Source organism: Gossypium arboreum, chromosome 4 (assembly GCF_025698485.1).
Source record: "Gossypium arboreum isolate Shixiya-1 chromosome 4, ASM2569848v2, whole genome shotgun sequence".
NCBI classification, from domain to species: domain Eukaryota; kingdom Viridiplantae; phylum Streptophyta; class Magnoliopsida; order Malvales; family Malvaceae; genus Gossypium; species Gossypium arboreum.
In genome coordinates, this window is record NC_069073.1 from 119712993 (window position 1) to 119725532 (window position 12540).

The following is a 12540-nucleotide window of genomic DNA, read 5'->3' on the forward strand; positions in this document are numbered from 1 at the left end:
CAAACACTTCTCTTTTCGCTAGCGATTTCAATTCATTTTCAATTGCTTCTTTCCATTTTGGCCAATCATCTCTTTGTTTACATTCCTCAATCAATTTTGGTTCATAATCCTCTTTATTATTTATAACATCTAGTGCTACATTGCATGCAAAAATATCATCGACATCGATTTGATTTCAGTTCCATTTTATACCGGACATGACATAATCAATAGAGATCTCTTCATTGTCAGGTACCTGATTTTCTTCTGAAATTCCAGTCATGTCTATAGTCTCTTCAGGAGATCCCAGTATAATAATTTTTTCTTTGATTTCGCCATCATTAATCTTTGCTCCTTTCTTTTTTCGAGGATTCTTATCTTTGGAACCAATTGGTCTACCACGCTTCAGGCATGTATTAGACTCAGTAGCAACTAGATTTTGTCCTTCTGGGATATCAAGTTTTATTGGAGCATTCACAGCTGGTATATGTGACTTAATCACTTTCTTTGGATCAGAAAATGCGTCTAGCAATTCATTAGCTAAACTTTGTAAATAAATAATCTTTTGAACTTCTAAATCACATTGCTTAGTTCGAGGATCAAGATGAGCTAATGACAACTCTTTCCAACTAATTTTCTTATCCAGCTGTTTGATTTCTCCCCCTAATGTTGGAAAAATTGACTCATCAAAAAGACAATCTACAAAACGAGCTGTAAATAGATTCCCTGTAGATTATTCTAGATATTTAATTATGGATAGGGATTCAAATCCAACATATATACCCAACCTTCTTTGAGGCCCCATCTTAGTTCTATGTGATGGAGCAATTGGAACATATACGGCACATCCAAATGTTCTTAGATGGGAAATATTTGGTTCCTGACCATGAACTATTTGTAAGGGGGAGACTTTATGATAACTTGTTGTCCTGATGCGAATTAATGCAGCTGCATGTAAAATTGCATGCCCCCAAGCAGTGATTGGGAGTTTTGACTTCATAAGTAATGGCCTTGCTATCAATTGAAGTCGTTTTATTAAAGATTTTGCTAGACCATTTTGTGTGTGAACATGAGCTACAAGATGTTCAACACTTATTCCAATGGACATGCAATAGTTATTAAAAGACTGAGAAGTAAATTCACCAGCATTATCAAGACGGATAGTCTTAATAGGAAAATCTGGGAAATGGGCTCGTAATCGAATCAATTGAGCAAGCAATCTCGCAAACGCCAGGTTGCGAGTTGATAACAAAGATACATGAGACCATCTACTCGATGCATCGATTAAAACCATAAAGTACCTAAATGGTCCCATCTTAGTTCTATGTGGTGTAGCAATTGGAACATATACGGCACATCCAAATGTTCTTAGATGGGAAATATTTGGTTCCTGACCATGAACTATTTGTAAGGGGGAGACTTTATGATAACTTGTTGGCCTGATGCGAATTAATGTAGCTGCATGTAAAATTGCATGCCCCAAGCAGTGATTGGGAGTTTTAACTTCATAAGTAATGGCCTTGCTATCAATTGAAGTCGTTTTATTAAAGATTCTGCTAGACCATTTTGTGTGTGAACATAAGCTACAGGATGTCCAACACTTATTCCAATGGACATGCAATAGTTATTAAAAGACTGAGAAGTAAATTCACCAGCATTATCAAGACGGATGGTCTTAATAGGAAAATCTGGGAAATAGGCTCGTAATCGAATCAATTGAGCAAGCAATCTTGCAAACACCAGGTTGCGAGTTGATAACAAAGATACATGAGACCATCTACTTGATGCATCGATTAAAACCATAAAGTACCTAAATGGTCCACATGGGGGATGTATAGGCCCACATATATCCCCTTGAATTCGCTCATGAAAAGTAAGTGGTTCGTTATTTATCTTAGCTAGTGATGGTCGGATTATTAATTTCCCCAGTGAACATGCAGCACATGTAATATTTTGAAGAATCTGCTGGCTCTTCAATGAATGTCCACATGAATTTTCAATTATTTTTCGCATCATTATTGAACCGGGATGGCCTAACCGGTCATGCCAAAGGACAAAGTCATTAGTAAACTTCTGGTTTATTATAGCATGTGTTTCTATAGAACTGATCTTTGTGTAGTACAAACCAGTAAAGAATGCAGGTAATTTCTCAACAATTTGTTTATTGCCTTGAGCAATACTCGTAATTTGAAGGAATTCACAATTTCCTTCGTTTAAAGTCTCAATATGATATCCATTTTGGCGAATATCTTTAAAACTCAATAAATTTCTTTGAGACTTAGGGGAGCATAATGCATTAATAATTTCAATTTTTGTTCCCCTTGGTAATAAAATAATTGCTCTTCCGGAGCCTTCTATAATAGTTGTACTACCAGATATAGTGTTCACACTTTCTTCTTTCATTATTAAATGAGAAAAATATCTCTTGTCTTTCAATATGGTGTGAGTAGTTGCACTGTCTGCTAGACATATATTTTCACCATTCATAGGTGATTGCCTTTGCGAGATAATGTTCTTCAAAGAAACAAAATAACCACAAAATGTCACATATAATGGTGAAAACAGGTATTCAAAGTTCAAATTATTAAAAGGTCTATAAAACAATATTATCACATAAAACATAGCACTAGTAAAGGTCATAACATCATTATTAAAGTTGCTAAATGAAACATAGAGTAGTAGAGGTTTATTTTATTATTTATCGAAATTTGTGGCCTTAATAATTTCCTTCAGGGGTAGAAATAAAATCAGCCACTTCTAAGTGGGTTGCATTGCCATCATCAAAATCACCTTCGCCATCTTTATACACAAGATTGGTTTCTACTTTCTTTCCCTTCTGTTTTATGGACTGCTGATAAAGATCAACTAGATGCTTTTGTGTGCGACACACACGAGACCAATGTCCTTTTCCTCCACAACAATAGCATACATTAGTCACATTTTCACCTTTTTCTTTCTCTTCCCTGTTACCATTTTTTCGATCCCACTTCTGGTAGGAATGTGAATTTTTAAAACGACCACCTCGACCATATCCATATCTATGTCCGCGGCCACGCCCTCGGCCACGACCACGGCCACGCATACTACTATTTGTATGGTGTGTTTCTTTTAATTCTTGCCCATTGTGTAAACTCACATTCGCTTCAGGGAATAGAGCAGAGCCAGTTGGGCGTAATTCATGGTTTTTCATTAGCAGCTCGTTGTTTTGCTCCGCCACTAGGAGATAAGAAATTAATTCAGAATATTTCTGGAAGCCTTTTTCACGATATTGTGTCTGCAGGACAACATTATTTGCATGGAAAGTTGAGTATGTTTTTTCTAACATTTCTGCATCAGTAATCTTCTCTCCACATAAATTCAATTGTGAAGTGATTTTGAACATGGCCGAGTTATAATCACTAACAGACTTAAAGTCTTGCAATCTTAAATTTAGCCACTCATAACGAGCTTTAGGCAAAATCACAGTTTTCTGGTGGTCATATCTTTCCTTTAGATTGGCCCAAAGAATTTGAGGGTCCTTAACAGTCAAATATTCGGTCTTTAGACCTTCATGGAGGTGATGGCGAAGGAAAATCATAGCCTTGGCCTTATCTTGTGTACTTTCTTCATTTCCCTCCTTAATAGTCTCACCAAGACCCTTTGCATCTAAGTGAATTTTAGCATCTAGTACCTATGATAAATAGTTATTTCCAGTGATGCCCAGAGCTACAAATTCGAGTTTTGTAAGATTTGACATTATAAACTATAAGACAAAATATACAAATCAATAATGTAAAATAAAGCATGTTAATATGCAAATGAAATAACACATATGCAAATGAAATAGATCAACTTGTTACCCTTACTTCACCTAAGTGCCCTTCGGCAATCTTTAAGGAAAAATTTGTTAGCCTTGATTTCTTGTATTAGAGACTCATGTTGATAACGTGTTGTAAAATAATAAAGAAAGAATAAACTAAAATGTGATAGAAGAAAGAGTGTAGAGAGTGTATCTTCTTTTTATATATATTTTTTTTCATGAGTACATGAGCCCCATATATATAGGGGTTAAAAGTAACTCTCTAATTATTATAGGGCATCTAAAGGGTCATGACCTTTTATCTCTCATATTAATAGGGTATAGGAAAAGTCTCATAACTTATGGGGTATAGGAAGAGTTTTATAACTTATGGGGTTGATAATGACATCCACATAAATATTTCATAACATATATTAAATTAAAATATATGTTAAATTCAACCATCAAAACCATTTTAAGAGATGAGATGATGATTATGGCAAGCTTTCATAGGTTCATGCAACAAAAAAGCATATTGATTCAGGGTTGTACAACAGATTACAATGATATTGCAACTGCCAAGTGCAATAATTATGGGCGGTAATCACTAATTGGCCAAACAAACTAAAATGCAACTATCAGGTTGGTTGTTGAGAATGCTCCAAGAGGAAGAACTAATATGGAATCTATTTAATATTAAGTCTCTTTGAGGTTAAAGTTTAATCAAGGAAGCATGATTGTTCAATTAAAAAATGGAAAACTAACTGGCCATCTAATTGAAACCTGCAGCAGAGTATCCTAATAAAAAAAAGTACCAGTCAAACTTACTTAAGTTTCTGTTCAGCATTGACCTTAGGGCCTTACACATTCAAGAATCCTAAATATCTTAAAAGCAAAACTCTTGAGCCAACTACACGAATATTTTCCTTCCATTCACCCTCTGTTAAAGCATACTCTTGTCCCACACTTAAATTTCATTTCTTTTTTTTCTATATACTAAAAATCGTTTTTCAACAGAAAGCATCTAAACCATGCTTATGACCAAATTCATTAAAGCATCCTTTCTCCCACTTTATATATGATTGCATAAAATTTAATTTTTTTTTTAAAGTCATTCTCATTATATCTTTTTTTTTTTGGGTATTTTTGCTTATATCCGTTTCAATGTTTCCATTTGGATCACAAGCTACGTGTGCACATTTTCTCCACTAAACACAAAAGGCACTGTTACTATTAATCTAAAGGAAGTATTTAACCAATTTGTAGTACTAACCAATGGTTTTTCGTAGTACTAAACATTTCCTCTATGAATTTTAAAACACCTAAAACAGAGACCAAACCTAAAATCTATGCCTTTCACAAAGTGGTCTTTGCACAAACTGATTCTTCAGCTAACATGAAAGCTTAAAAAACTATAAAGCACCTAAAATCAAACAACAAAATTGAAATAATACCTGCCCTCTACTAACAATGGGGCCAAGCTTGCAACCTTCTTCCAAGGGATCTGAAATTTTAATGTTCTCACTCCATTTCACAAGCTTGTCCAAAAATTCTACTGCAATACTTTCCTGTCAAATAATTAACAAGCTTTGCCTTGTCATGAATTGGAAATAGAAAATATATATATAACAAAACTGACGAAGACATGCTACAGGCATAGTTCAAGAACTCGTGGTAGCAGAATCTTTCCCTTCTTGGATCTAAGGTGTGACTTTGACTTGAATCATAATAACAATAATTTTGATCCAACCATGTTCCCGTACAAAAAGAGTTATTAAGTTATGAGGAAGGAGAAATAGAATCCTGTTTTAGGAGCTTATCATAAAAAAAAAAACGTACCCTTTGAGGAGATGAAGATGAAGGGCGAACGTGTAACACCCCTTACCTGAGTCCAAGGCCAGGACAGGGTACGAGGTATTATCAAACTTAAACATACATAATTATGTAAAACCGAGCCATAAAAAAATTTGTTCAAATTAAAAACATTCATTCATATTATAATGTCCCTTATATGGGCTTACAAGGCCCAAAACATACATCGGGGATGGTTTGGGACTAAACCGAGAACTTATGAACCTTTTACAATACTTAGAAAATTTTCTAGTTTTGGAGAGTCACACGCCCATGTGGGTTAGGCCGTGTGGTCACACGCCCGTGTCCTCCACACGGATGAGACATACGGCCGTGTCTCTGCCCGTGTGGCCCAGAAAATGGCTATTTACCAAGCCATTTGGCACCCTCATTAGCACTTACTTAAACATAACTTCAATAGCACTTTTCGTGGCAATTTCATATCAATTTATTCATGCATAAGACACAATAGTTTGTCTAGTTTAAACTTATCAACTTCATGCCATGATTATATTTAACACATTTTTACACTTCATACTTATGCTAAGGTCTATCCATAGGCCAATTTAGTCACTTTAAAACCATCAAGTAATCTAGGGCACATTCACAATTCATCCATACCAAACACACATGACCACAACATATGAAAACTTTAGCACATGCATGCATATATAAATAGGTTTACAACCAAATAACCAATATGAGCCACATCTCATGGCCATATACAAAATGAATTCTATTCCCATTATGAGCCAATACATTTGGCCAAATCAGATGACACATACCCAATTGACTAAGTCCATATACATGCCATAGACTTAAAGTGCTTGAAATCATTTATACCCTTCAATAGCTGGATAGTGTGATAGAATCTCCGACGATCTCCAACCTGAGCTAGCTTACAAACCCTATAATATGAGGAAAAAGGAAGGGGTAAGCTATAGTTTAGTAAGTCCATATGAAAATAATAAGAGAATTATTGACATGTTTTTGCCATATTCTCACAACATGTTCTCAAGGTAACAGAATCATAATTACACATAATTCCACTATTTATTCATATTCCAGCCAAGCTCTCTACACGAGTCATAGTCAGTAAATTATCGATAACTTGAGCTACGGAATTCTAAATTAAGATCCATTAAAAGAATTTGAAACTAGACTCATATATCTTTCTAGTATATTAATTTCAAAATTTATGGATAAGCCAATAAGTACAGTTTATTCTTCAAAGTTACCCCTATTCTGCTATTTGACAGCTTTGACCTTTCTTTACTAAAAATTAATTATCTCACAGTACGGGACTCGGATAATGCTCTCATCTGTTTCTCTTGAAAATAGACTCATTAGAATTTAGTAATATGAATTCTAACCTATAATTATATTCATACAATTTTTTTTTTATTTTCCAAAGTTAAGACAAGGGAACCCAAAAATCATTCTAGACCTATCTCACAGAAATCCAAATATCTCATAACATGAAATTCTTTTGTTTACACTGTTTCTTCTATGTGAAACTAGACTCAATAAGATTTAATTTCATGTTTTATTCAACCTCTAACTCAATTTCCACAATTTTTGGTTGATTTTTAAAATCGGACTACTGTTGCTATCCAAAACTATTTTAGTGTAAAATAATGATAGCTAAGTTTATAACACCTTTACAAATCATTTCAACCATCATGGTAAAAATACATATTTATACATCATAAGCATAGAGTCATAATCACAAAGTCACCATAAAATCATTCTCATGGGCATGACTTACTTATTTGCATCCTTACCAAAGATGCATCATAAACTGAAATCATCTCTCATGAGTTTTGCACACATACCTGTACCACTTGCAACATAATCATAACTTTTCTCAATCATGACACAATCTTTAAATCACCCGTTGAACCAGTTGGAATACTAAAGGATACCCAATAAGCCTCATACAAAAAGGTAAAATGTCGATGCCATGTCCCATGCCCATATGGCAAACCGTGTGGACGAAAATAGGCCATTTAAGACCACTTTTCTCACCCTCATATTATCTTCCTGCATAAAATCACATTTATATTCTAAATAAGTCCAACCAAGCAACCATTTCAAGCCAAAATATGTATATTTCATTATCTAACACAACCATTGGATTCAATTTACTTTGGATACTTAATCATTCATTTTATTACATTATCATTCCAACCCCTATACATGCCATATAAATCAAAAAGTTGTTTAACAAAATGTACCGGAGTAAACCTGGATAGTGTGATCCTCGATGTAGATCTGATCCTCCGAATGTATATACACCAAGCTACAAGAACAATAAACATACACAAGTAAGCTTATAGAAGCTTAGTAAGCTTATAGGCATAGAAAATAAATCTAACCGAACATTTTACAATAATCATATAATATACAATTTCACTAATTCCTCCTGTCAATCACAAAATCAGTGATAAGTTCACTTGATTGAATTTAATGTCACTTAATAACCAATTTTAATCTCTTAGGCCCATTTATCATTTACCTTTCTTAATCAAATTAGGGAATGATTATAGAATTGAGTACTTCGTTTTCACAATGCCATAGTAAAACTATGGTCTTGCATATATTCACATACCACACACTGAAGCCATAGCCCAACCATGGTCTTATACGGATCACATACTACACTGATACTATATCCCAGATATGGTCTTACACAGAAGTACATATCGCACCGATGTCATATCCTAGATATGGTATTATACAGAGGCACATAATCACATCATACCGATGCCATAGCCCAGCTATGGTCTTATACGGAAGTACATAATCACATATTTCCATGATTTGACCATGGTTTTTTCAGTCAATTCATCTTAGCCACAGAACGAAAGTACTTAAATCCTTCATTCCACTTAATTTGTACTTTTACTCAAAAATTATTTCACAATTATCACAGTTTAATGACATTCATATGCAATAATGTAGACACTTAATTTTGCCGGGCCCAGAAATAAGTCCTAAAACAAAAATAATAAACCCAAAAAAAAAAACGAAGTCCAAGTCCAGTACAAAATTACAAACATATAATTTGGCCCAATCGGAATGGCCCATTACTTGAAAAGATTTAAGGTCCATCTATAAGCTTGATTCATATGGAAATATAATCTTTAAGGATATGTAATCTTAGATATGATATGCAATCTTAGATATGATACAATCTTAGATATGATATGCAATCTTAGATATGATATGCAATCTTGAAGATATGATCCTGTAATCTTGGAGATTTAATTTGTAGATATCCTTTAATCTTAACCGTTGATGTAATTGATCTGTACCGTTGGATTTGGGGAGGCTCAACTATAAATAGAGGCCTCTCCCTTCATTGTAAATCACTTGAGTTTTGGGAAGTAATAAGAATTCTTGAGAGCATTCACTCAAATTTCTCTCCCTCTTGCGTTCTTACTCTCGTGGTTTGTTCTTATTTTATTCTTCGTCTATCTTAGTTTTTCAACATTTTTATTTTAATTTCTTCATTTTTCAAATATGTATATTTATTCCTATCTTTTGTACATTTGATTATGTATTTTATATATTATAATATTTAACCTTTTATATAGTTTATTTTCAAATATATATTTTCTATGCATGTATATATATTATATTATGATTTCATGTATTTTGAACTATTGCATTATATTTTTATAATTTGTAAATGTTCTATTTATTCATTTTTTAGTGTATGTCATTTATCTTATTTGTGCATAGTTTCATTTTTTTATATGCTATGTTTAATTATTTCTTTTAGGTGCTATTTTATGATATATATCGTTGTATAATTTTGTATGTATTATGTTTTTCTTTTAGTTTACTCATGTTTTTATTTGTTTATTATCTTATATTTACCCTAGTTTGATTTTTTTTCATTAAACGTATGTTAATGTTATTTAGTTTTGTCTTAATGATATTATTTATGTTTGTATGAAAATGCTAGAATATTTTGTACATCTATGCTTCATGATGCATTAATATGTCATCCTAAAACGTCATTTAAAATAATATTCCAAGGTTTTTTTTTTAAAAAATAAAAGGCAATGCTTGATGTTTGGAAACTTCGAGAAAGGTAGTGCCCTAACTTACTGGGTTACGACTTTTCTCGTTGAATTCGAATAGTCAAGCACCCTTCTAAGTGATTTTGAGTTTTCAAAACTTAAACAATTATTTCGAGATTTCAAAACATAGTGTCCTAACTTACTGGATATGGCGTTTTGTTGTTTCGAGATAGAAATTTTCGAAAGACGAGCTTAGTTTCGAAGGTTCTAAAATGTTGCGTCCTAACTTACTGGATGTGATGTTTTGACTCGTTTGAAATAAGTGAGCCTTAATTTTCAAAATTGAGACATTCTAATTAAAAGAGGTTTGCATCTTAAAACTTTCAAATTTCCAACATTAAAGACACTTGATAATCAATTAGGTACCAATTTTTGGGCGTTCGAGGGTGCTAACCCTTCCTCGTACGTAACCGACTCCCGAATCATTTTCTCAACTTTCGTAGACCAAAATTAATGTTTTAAAAACAAAACATTTTATAAGGTGATCCAATCACACCTAAAAAGATTGGTGGCGACTCCCGTTTTCGTTTTTCTTAAAGTCAATTCCCATTTTTCAAAACTCGATTTAAAAATGGTTTCGACACAATAATAAACTATAAAATTCATGAAACTTTCATATCAAAACATTAAATTTAGCCACATGAACTTACCTTGGCTAATTTACAAAAGTCGTAGAAATTCAGGGACTATTCTGGCAATTTATCCTTTCCACGATTTACTTCGAGTTCTTGATCTATAATTATAAGATCATTCAATTATTAGTATTTATCACAATTTTACTCTACTTCATACTTTATGCCCTTTAATTTTAAAATTACACTTTTACCCTAAACTTTTCAATTTTTACAATTTAATCCCTGCTCAAGTTATTCATCAATAGAACTAATTCTTCTCAAATAATACTTTATCTAGTCAATATAAACTACTTCACAACCTTTTACATTCAAAATTTCAACACAAAACCCTAATTTCAATAACTTTCACAATTAGGTCCTAAAAATCAATTTCTATTTAATTATCTCCATAAAATCATCACAAAATAAAATTAAAGCTTCAATTCCATGTTAAATCATCATAAAATTCCAGAATTTATTCATGAAAACCTTCTAAATCATTCATAAAATCAAAAACTAATGAATTAGATAATAGGACCTAGTTGCAAAGGTCTTAAAATCACAAAAATTACAAGAAATAATCAAGAATTGAGCTTACATGTAGTAAAATGAGAAACCAGTTTAAGGAAACCCTTCATGGTGTTTTTGGCTGAAGAGGATGAAGAAAAATGAAGAGAATTCAATCCAATTTTTAACTATTCAATTTCAACTTAATTACTATATTGCCCTTGGTTCACACTATTTTTCAGCCATACCTAACCGTCCAGCCAACTTTATTTTGGGCCAAATTTCTCTTTATGTCCCTCTTATTTATTATTTTAGCCATTTAATCACTTCTCACAGTTTGACATCTTATTAAATTTAGTCCTTTTTTATTCAATTGACTACCGAAATGTTAAAATTTCCTAACGAAACTTTAATACTATCTTATTAACACTCTATAAATATTCATAAAAATATTTATGGCTCGGTTTATGAATTCAAGGTCTCGGTACCTTATTCTTGACTCATTTGACCTAATAATTTCTTTTAATTCCCAAAAGTTCACCAATTCGAAAAGATTTTTAAAATCACAACTAACTTTTACTTATTAATTTCTAAATTACTAATCTCACATGTCGGATTTAGTGATTTTGAATCACTGTTCCGACACCACTGAAATTTTGGCCGTTACACACAATAACCCTTAAACTCATCCCATCATTAGCAGCCAACTTATATATTACATTAATACCAACAAATATGATCTGTACCAATACCATTAACAATGGCAGGTTTATACAATGAAAAATATTCTCAATTCGACCCATTTTATGTATAAAACCTCAATAAGGTTGTAATGGAAAAAGATTATTATTAAAAATAATTTAATAAAAATAATAAATAATTTAACTATATTTTAATATAATTATTATTAAATATATTTTTAATAATATGAATTAAAATCATAATATATAATACTATATTATATAATCTACTTTATTAATTTTAAACGCAATACATATTTAATGTGCTAAAATATCATTAGTGAAATAAATAATTTAATTATACTACTAGGTTGAAAAGCTTTTTAATTACTAGTCATTTTGGTTTCTTTGAAAATTTCTTCATTGATACTAGCCCAAGCCGTGTTTGAAGATACTTATAAAGCTAAAAAACATAATGTATTTTTAGGAAAAGAAAAAGAAAACGACAGATTTTTATTAATTACTTTTCTCATAAAAGCTAATTAAAATTTCAATTTTTTTTACTGGCCTTCTTGCTATTTCTTTTATTTGAATTTGATTTTAGTCTAATTCTATATTTTAATTTCATATTCAAAAGTATGCCAATCATATTCGATAGCCCCTATCTAATCATATTCATTTTCAATCATTTTTGTGTTTGAACTCAGTTTGTTCCTTTGTTTGAATAACGTTTTTATTTGAACAAGGGAAAGTAAAAAGCATGAAGTATCTCGTACTAGAAGTATATAATAACATTTGTTTGAATAACATTTTTATTTACTATAACTGTAAGACTAAAAGTATATAATAAGCTACCAGACTACAAAAGAAGCTGCCCATTTAATGAATCCAAACTACATTAACAGGAAGAAAAATCCCACTAACTCAACTTGCTTGCCTGCCTGTCCTTCCTACCTTTTACTTTGCTACTCCACAGTCTTATTTCAAGGTTTAATCACGAACAGAGGCTGTAAATATGACAAAAAAGAACGTCCGAGCAA